Source organism: Herpailurus yagouaroundi, unplaced genomic scaffold (genome assembly GCF_014898765.1).
Source record: "Herpailurus yagouaroundi ecotype Mexico unplaced genomic scaffold, PumYag 77, whole genome shotgun sequence".
NCBI classification, from domain to species: Eukaryota; Metazoa; Chordata; class Mammalia; order Carnivora; family Felidae; genus Herpailurus; species Herpailurus yagouaroundi.
In genome coordinates, this window is record NW_024412388.1 from 6,816,280 (window position 1) to 6,823,330 (window position 7,051).

Genomic DNA, 7,051 nt, shown 5'->3' on the forward strand with positions numbered 1-7,051 from the left:
AGGGTCCGAGCTGTCAGCACAGAGCCTGATGCAGGGCTCAAACCCATGAACTGTGAGATCATGGCCTGAGCCGAAGTCGGACGCTTAACCAACTGAGCCACCCAGGCGCCCTTAATTTCTCTTGAAATGCTACCCCTACCTGCCTTCATGACACTTGACAATGAGAGGCTAAAGGGCCAGAGGTTGAGGGTTATTCACTCCCGTGGCTCTTCCCAAATATCCCTGTTCCACTTGCTAAGCTCACAGACTTTTGTGTTTGGTGCGTTAACCTTAGGGTCACGCACAATGTGGCTCCTGCTATGTGGCAGGTTCATGACTATTTGATGCGTGGTTGTCACTGGCTATAGAAAAAAGGACTTCCCCCAACATAGTTAAATATTTGCCCCACCCTTCCCTCCCCACCCCGATCTTGAGCAGAATTGAACAAAAGCTCATGTTGTGGCACCTTCTGAAGGCTGCTAGAAGGAATCCACATACTAATATGCCAGACAAGTTTCTTAAAGCGTCCCCCTTGGTTGGCACATGTTCTGAGTCCCGTGAGATCACTGAAGACAAATGAACTGATCTGTTACCACCGGCGAGAACTGCTGATGTTCGTCCAGGGAGTGGGAATCCGCATCACCCTTCTCTCTCAAGTCTCTCTCAAGTCACCCAAGTTTCAATACCTTCTTTAAAAAGCGGCTTCTTGGGGGCGCCTGGGTGGCTCGGTCCGTTAAGCGTCTGACTTCAGCTCAGGTCATGATCTTGCAGCTCGTGGGTTCGAGCCCCGTGTCAGGCTCTGTGCAGACAGCTGGAAGCCTGGAGCCTGCTTCGGATTCTGTGTCTCCCTCTCTCTCTCTCTGCCCCTCCCCCGTTCATGCTCTGTCTCTCTCTGTCTCAAAAATAAATAAACGCTAAAAAATTTTTTTAAATCAATAAATAAACATTTAAAAAAACGAGAAAAAATAAAAAGCTGTTTCTTTCCATTCCATTTCCGATGCCCATTTCTGTATTAATTCTGGTTGTTGTTGTTGTTGTTGTTTTGTTTTTTTTCCAAAAAACAGAAATCAGGGAGCGTGGCTGGCTCAGTCAGTAGAACACGTGACTCTTGATCTCAGGGTTATGAGTTCGAGCCCCATGTTAGGTGTGGAGATTACTTGAAAAACGAAAACAGAAACCAACTCAAGAGGGTTTGTACTGGGTTGATTATTTTCCGCCCCCCCCCCCCAGATTCATGCTCACATGGAAACTCAGAATGTGACCTTAATTGAAAATAGAGTCTTTGCAGATGAAATAAGATGAGGTCATCCTGGATTAGGGTATCTTTATAAGAAGAGGGACATTTGAACACAAACACAGACACGTGGGGAGAATGCCAGTGAAGACGGAGGGAGAGATCAGAGTGTTGCATCAACAAGGCATTGAACGCCAAGAAGGCAGCACCAGAAGATAAGAGAGAGGCCTGGAACAGATTCTCCCTAGAGCCTCTGAAAGGAGCCAGCCCTGCCAACATCTCAATTTCAGACTTCTGGCCACTAGAACGATAAGAGAATAACTTCCCGTTGTTTTAAGCCACCCAGATTGTGCTAAGTTGACACTGCGGTCCTGGGAAATGGATACAGATTTTAAGCAAAATAAGGGAATAAAGCCTAAGGGTGTGAGCGACTTTCAGAAGAACCCAAGGGCAGGGGCACCTGGGTAGCTCAGTCGGTTGAGTGTCTGACTTTAGCTCAGGTCACGATCTCACGGTTCGTGAGTTCGAGCCCCGTATCGGGCTCTGTGCTGACAGCTCAGAGCCTGGAGCCTGCTTCGGATTCTGTGTCTCCCTCTCTCTCTGCTCTTACTCTGTTCGTGCTCTCTTTCTGTCTCTCAAAAAAATAAATAAACATTAAAAATTTTTTGAAAAGCTTATTTTATTTTTGAGAGAGAGAGAGAGTGTGAGCAGGGGAGGGGCAGAGAGAGAGGGGGACACGGAATCCGAGGCAGACTCCAGGCTCTGAGCTGTCAGCCCAGAGCCCGACACGGGGCTCGAACTCACGAACCGCGAGATCGTGACCTGAGCCCAAGTCGGATGCTTAACCAGCGGAGCCACCGGGGCACCCCTAAGATCGGCCTTAAAAAAAAAAAAGAACCCAAGGGCAAGAATGCAGTGGAACCTCAACAAGATACACGGAAAGGAGCTGAAAAGTTGCCTGAAATCGTATCTCTCACCTGTGACTGTCTCTTCCTCTCTGTACATCTGCTTTCCTGATTTTCTCTCAGTCTCTGTCTCTGCACAGCTGCTTCTCTGATGGCTTCAGTCTTTTTGAGCAGCATAAGCGACCCACAGCTCCCTCGCGTGAGTGCACAGCACCCAAGCTCCAGGCACCCGAGGAATCACTACTCTGTATTCCTAAGGGAACCGCTGGCTGGCGAACCTGGGGCCAGGTGACCAGCCCCGGGCCATCAACTTGGGCATGCTTAAAGGCAAGGACATCTGACCAGAGACGGTGTGGAGAGCCACGTGGCTCAAGAGTCCCCTCCTGCTACACCCATGTGCACATGTCACCCTGCCAGGGGGGGCGACCCTGCACAGAGGCAGTTCTGCAGGGAGCGTTGTTCGCTTGGCGACGTCATCCTTTCCCATGATGCTACAGGCTTCAGAAGGCCGTCTTCGATGGGTGCACACCATTCCGTCAGGTGGGCGTGCCATGGCTTCCTCTGGACAATTCTGGCCCAGGGGAGAAGGCGGGCCCTTCACAGGGTTAAGGTGACACGCTTTTGTTTTTGGTTCAGTGCCCAACCTCCTGCTGCTGCTCGGCCAATAGACCTCATGCTCTTCCCATCACCTGACTTCGGGGGCCTAGGAAGGCTGCCACTTAGGGCACTCCCACCTGCCCGCCGGTGACCTTGGCGAGTTACCTACAGCATTGCCTTAGTTTGTTTGCCTGTGAAGTCAGGATAATAACAGCATGTGCTCCACAGGGGGCTCCAAGGGGAGGAAACAGGACAGCCTGAAAAGCATGATAATGCTGACCGCTCACCATCGTTCTGCTTCGGTTCATTTGCTGTGTAGCCAGATTTACTGGTTCCGTGATAATCCCCCGAAGAAACGAGTGTGCATTAGTTTCCTGTGGCTGCTGTAACAAAGCACCACAAACCCTGTGGTTTAAAAAACAAAAACCAGGGGCGCCTGGGTGGCGCAGTCGATTAAGCGTCCGACTTCAGCCAGGTCACGATCTCGCGGTTCGTGAGTTTGAGCCCCGCGTCGGGCTCTGGGCTGATGGCTCAGAGCCTGGAGCCTGTTTCCGATTCTGTGTCTCCCTCTCTCTCTGCCCCTCCCCTGTTCATGCTCTGTCTCTCTCTGTCCCAAAAATAAATAAACGTTGAAAAAAAATTAAAAAAAAAAAAAAAACACAGAAATTTGGGGTGCCTGGCTGGCTCTGTCAGTAGAGCATGTGGCACTTTTTTTTGTTTTTTTTAATGTTTATTTTGAGAGAGAGAGAGAGCGCGCCTGTGTGCGAGCTCACGAGCGGGGGAAGGGCAGAGGATGGGGGGGACAGAGGCTCCAAAGTGGGCTCTGAGCTGACAGCACAGAGCCCGACACAGGCCCCGAACTCGTGAACTGTGAGATCATGACCTGAGCCGAAGTTGGAGGCTCAACCGACCGAGCCACCCCGGCGCCCCAGGCATGTGACGCTCGACCTCAGGGTTGTGAGTTCAAGCCCCAAGTTGGGTGTAGAGATTATAAGTAAATACACAAACAAATAAATAAATTAACTAACTAAAAAAAAAAAAAAAAAGCCCACCAGATATTTATTCTCTCACAGTTCAGGGAGAGTTCAGAAGTTCAAAACCAAGGGCCATTCCCTCCAGAGACTCTAGGGGGGAATTCTTCCTGGCCTCTTCCAACTTCTGGTGGCTCCCAATGTTCCTCAGTTGGTGGCCGCTTTGCCCCAGCCTCTGCCTCCAAGTGCACATGGCCTTCTCCTCTGTCTCCACTTTCCCTCTGTCTTCCTCTCGTACGGATGCTTGTCACCGGATTTAGGACCCACTCAGATAATCCGGGATGACCTCATCCCCAGATCCCTCACTTAATTACGTCTGCAGAGACCCTATTTCCAAATAAGGTCGCATTCCTAGGTCTCAGGGAGTGGGGTTTGGACATACCTTTTCGGAGGCCACCATTCAGCCCTGTCCAGGAAGAACATGGCTGTCCTCCTTCTAACTCCTCTCTCACTCCTTCGGCATTTATGCTCTTTGCGTCTCATTTTCCTGTCTGGGGAAAAAAGTCACCAGACGTGTGCCTTCCCATTTGAGGTTTTTGGGGTTTCACCTGGGGGTGCTCCTCAGACACAATGCCTTTAATGATCGATACCTATCTAGAGGGATACTTATCTAGACAGAACAGGTCTAGATGCATAATGCAGGTGGCATTATGGCCGGGCTCAGCTCGCGAGCAAAACCCAGCTCCATCCAGCACCGCTCGTCTGCACCCTGTTTGCAAAGCTGCGTCTGTCTCCAAACCACTTTCACCGAAACATCTCTTGTCGGTCTTACGAGCTCTCTGAAGCTGGGGTAATAAACCCCATCTTAAGGAGGAGGGGACAGGCTGGGGGTGGGGTGGGGCAGGGCTGGGTCTCAGGGTCCCCAGGGAAGGTTCAAAAATACTCTCTCCGCCCCAACAGGCTCCAGGGCCACGCCTTCTCACTTTCTGCAACCGCCCCCCCCCCGCCCCCCCCGGGGACTCTGACCCCTGCCCCAAACCATCGTATTCCACCCTGTAACACAACGCCTTCTCCTCCCACACCTCCCTGTTCCATTATTTTTTTCTTTAAATAAATGTTTAATTTGAGAAGAGTTTCAGATGTACAGGGAAGCTGCTCAGAGGATAGAGAGTTCTCACATACCGCACACCTAGTGTCTTCTCTTGCTACTATCTTATGTGACCACGGCACATTTGTCACAACTAATGAACCAACATCGAGACGTTATTATTAACTCAACCCGTACTACCTTAGTTCTTACCTCCTGTCCTCTCTCTGTGCCAGGAGCCCAGCCAGGGCACCACGTGACATTGCCATGACACATGACTCCTTAGGTTCTTCTGGGCTCTGATAGCTGCTCCAGTTTCCCTGGTCTTTGATGACCTTGACAGTCTCGAGGACTGGGCAGGTATCTTTGTAGACCCCGCCGTCTCTCCTGCACGCCTCTGGCCTGCAGGGCACCTCTCTCTCCCCTCCTCCCCTGCCTCCTATTTCTTCGCAGGGCTTCACTACTTTAAGACACTGTAGCTTAGTTTTATTCTTCATAGTTTCTCTTCCCGCGGAGGATAAGCCCGGGGAGGGCGGGTCTTTGGCTTGTACAATGCTCTATCCCAGGGCCCAGACTGTAGCAGGCATGCATGCGGGCCAAATGAGTCAGTGTTACAAAACCTGGGTCATCCCCAGTTTATGGAGGCAGGAGGTCGGATCCGGCCTCATGACCCCACACCCTGGTGCCCTTCTGTCCCCAATCCCTCCACAGCATCAGAAGATATGTTGAAAAGCCAACTGCTCTTTCTGGAACACTGACTTTGTACCAGGGGCAGGACCCTCCCCCAGCCCCAGGTCAGCAGGGCTGGAGTGGTCCTCCCAGCCTTTGCACAGCTGGTAGGTGGTTGAGCTGGGATTCGAACCCGAGGCATCCTGGGTTTAGAGTTGTTTGTGTTTTCCAAAAAGGATAACTCAATTTCTGTTTGGAGCCCGTATTTACTTGGGCCCAGACACTCAACCTCCATCAGTTCAACCCGGGCCCCAGAAAAGCCTGGTTCACCTGGGCCACCTCTGAGCTAATCTGGGTCTTTCTGGATCATTCAGTCCAGCTGTGAGTCATCGTCCACAAGGCACAGCCCGGGGATGGGGGCTGCAAGGACCCCCGCCTTCTTTTCCTCAGGCTCCTCCAAGCCCGAGTCCTCAGAAGTCAGCCTTTCCAGGAATCAGTTCTGACCTTGACCTCGTTCTCTCACGGTCTGCAGGGCCCTTCCATTGCCACCACTGTGACCTTGTCCAAGGGGCCTGCGGTGAGAAATGCATTTCACATCTTGACGAATGCACACTCACACATACCTAAAATCTGACCGTTTCTATCCTGTTCCGTTTTTTTAACCTTGACCCACCGAACGGGTTTCCAGTACACGAATGTGTTAATAGGTCACAACCTGCGGCTGCTATGGGGAAATACTGTTGGAGAGCCAAGCACAGAGACTGTGTTCTAGGATAGCTCAGTAACGTTTTGGGGGGCGGGGGGGTGGGGCTGGCTCACTCTGCTCTGTACTGTTGGAAGCACTTTACATGTAGTACCTCGGGCGCTTCTCCGAACAGTTCTAAATGCTGAAAGCCAAGATCGGCATCCCTGTGTTTCAGATGAGGAACTGGAGGCACAGAAAAGGTAAATCACTTGCCTGAGGTCACACAGCTCCACGGCTGAGTTTGGCTCCAGGACAGGTACTCCGAGAAGCTTCCCCACACGTTTCTCTAAGGCAAAAGGGCAAGGGTTCGAGCTGGATAACGCCTGCCCTGCTTGGAAGGAAAGGAGCCGCAGCCAAGCGGGCAGGATGGGGCAGGGAGGCAGATGCCCGGAGCCCTTTGCGGAGGGGCTGAGGAAGTGGGCTCCCCATCCTTGCACCCTGCACCCGGGGTTCTCAGCTTGGCTCTGGCTGCCCTGAGATAACCCTGCTTGTGGGCATGTGTGGGTGTCAGCGGTGAAGCCACTCGAGGTCGCACACCGATGCTTACTGCATCCGTGGGAGGCCGCGGAGGCTGGAAGCTTTGGAGGGGGGAAGTTCTGCAGGAAAGGAGGTAGAAAGAAGCAGGCCCCAAGAGTTCCGTGTGTTCCTCTGGCCTGCAGGGCACCTCTGTCTGCCCGAGCCTGCTCCCCGCTGACCAGCACCCCTTTAATAACCGAGACCTCTTTTCCCTTCCATAAAACGAGGCCAAAGGACTTCCCCGTCAGGAGGTCACCTGAGGAGTAAGGCACGGACTTCGTTGCAGCTAAGAGGCTTCTTTTCTCCCAGGACTGTGATAAATCCCCCACTATGGCTGGGTCTCTTTTG

At 52.2% G+C, this 7,051-nt stretch overlaps 1 long non-coding RNA gene across 1 annotated transcript; it reads right to left on the reverse strand.

The window, feature by feature from the left end:
- Positions 1 to 3,756: 3,756 nt before the first annotated feature.
- On the reverse strand, positions 3,757 to 6,157 carry LOC121020579 (uncharacterized). The gene is made up of 2 exons (XR_005786210.1): positions 4,987 to 6,157; positions 3,757 to 4,237 (listed from the first exon to the last, which is right to left on the reverse strand). It is a non-coding gene; the product is annotated as an uncharacterized LOC121020579 (long non-coding RNA).
- Between the last annotated feature and the right edge of the window lie 894 nt (positions 6,158 to 7,051).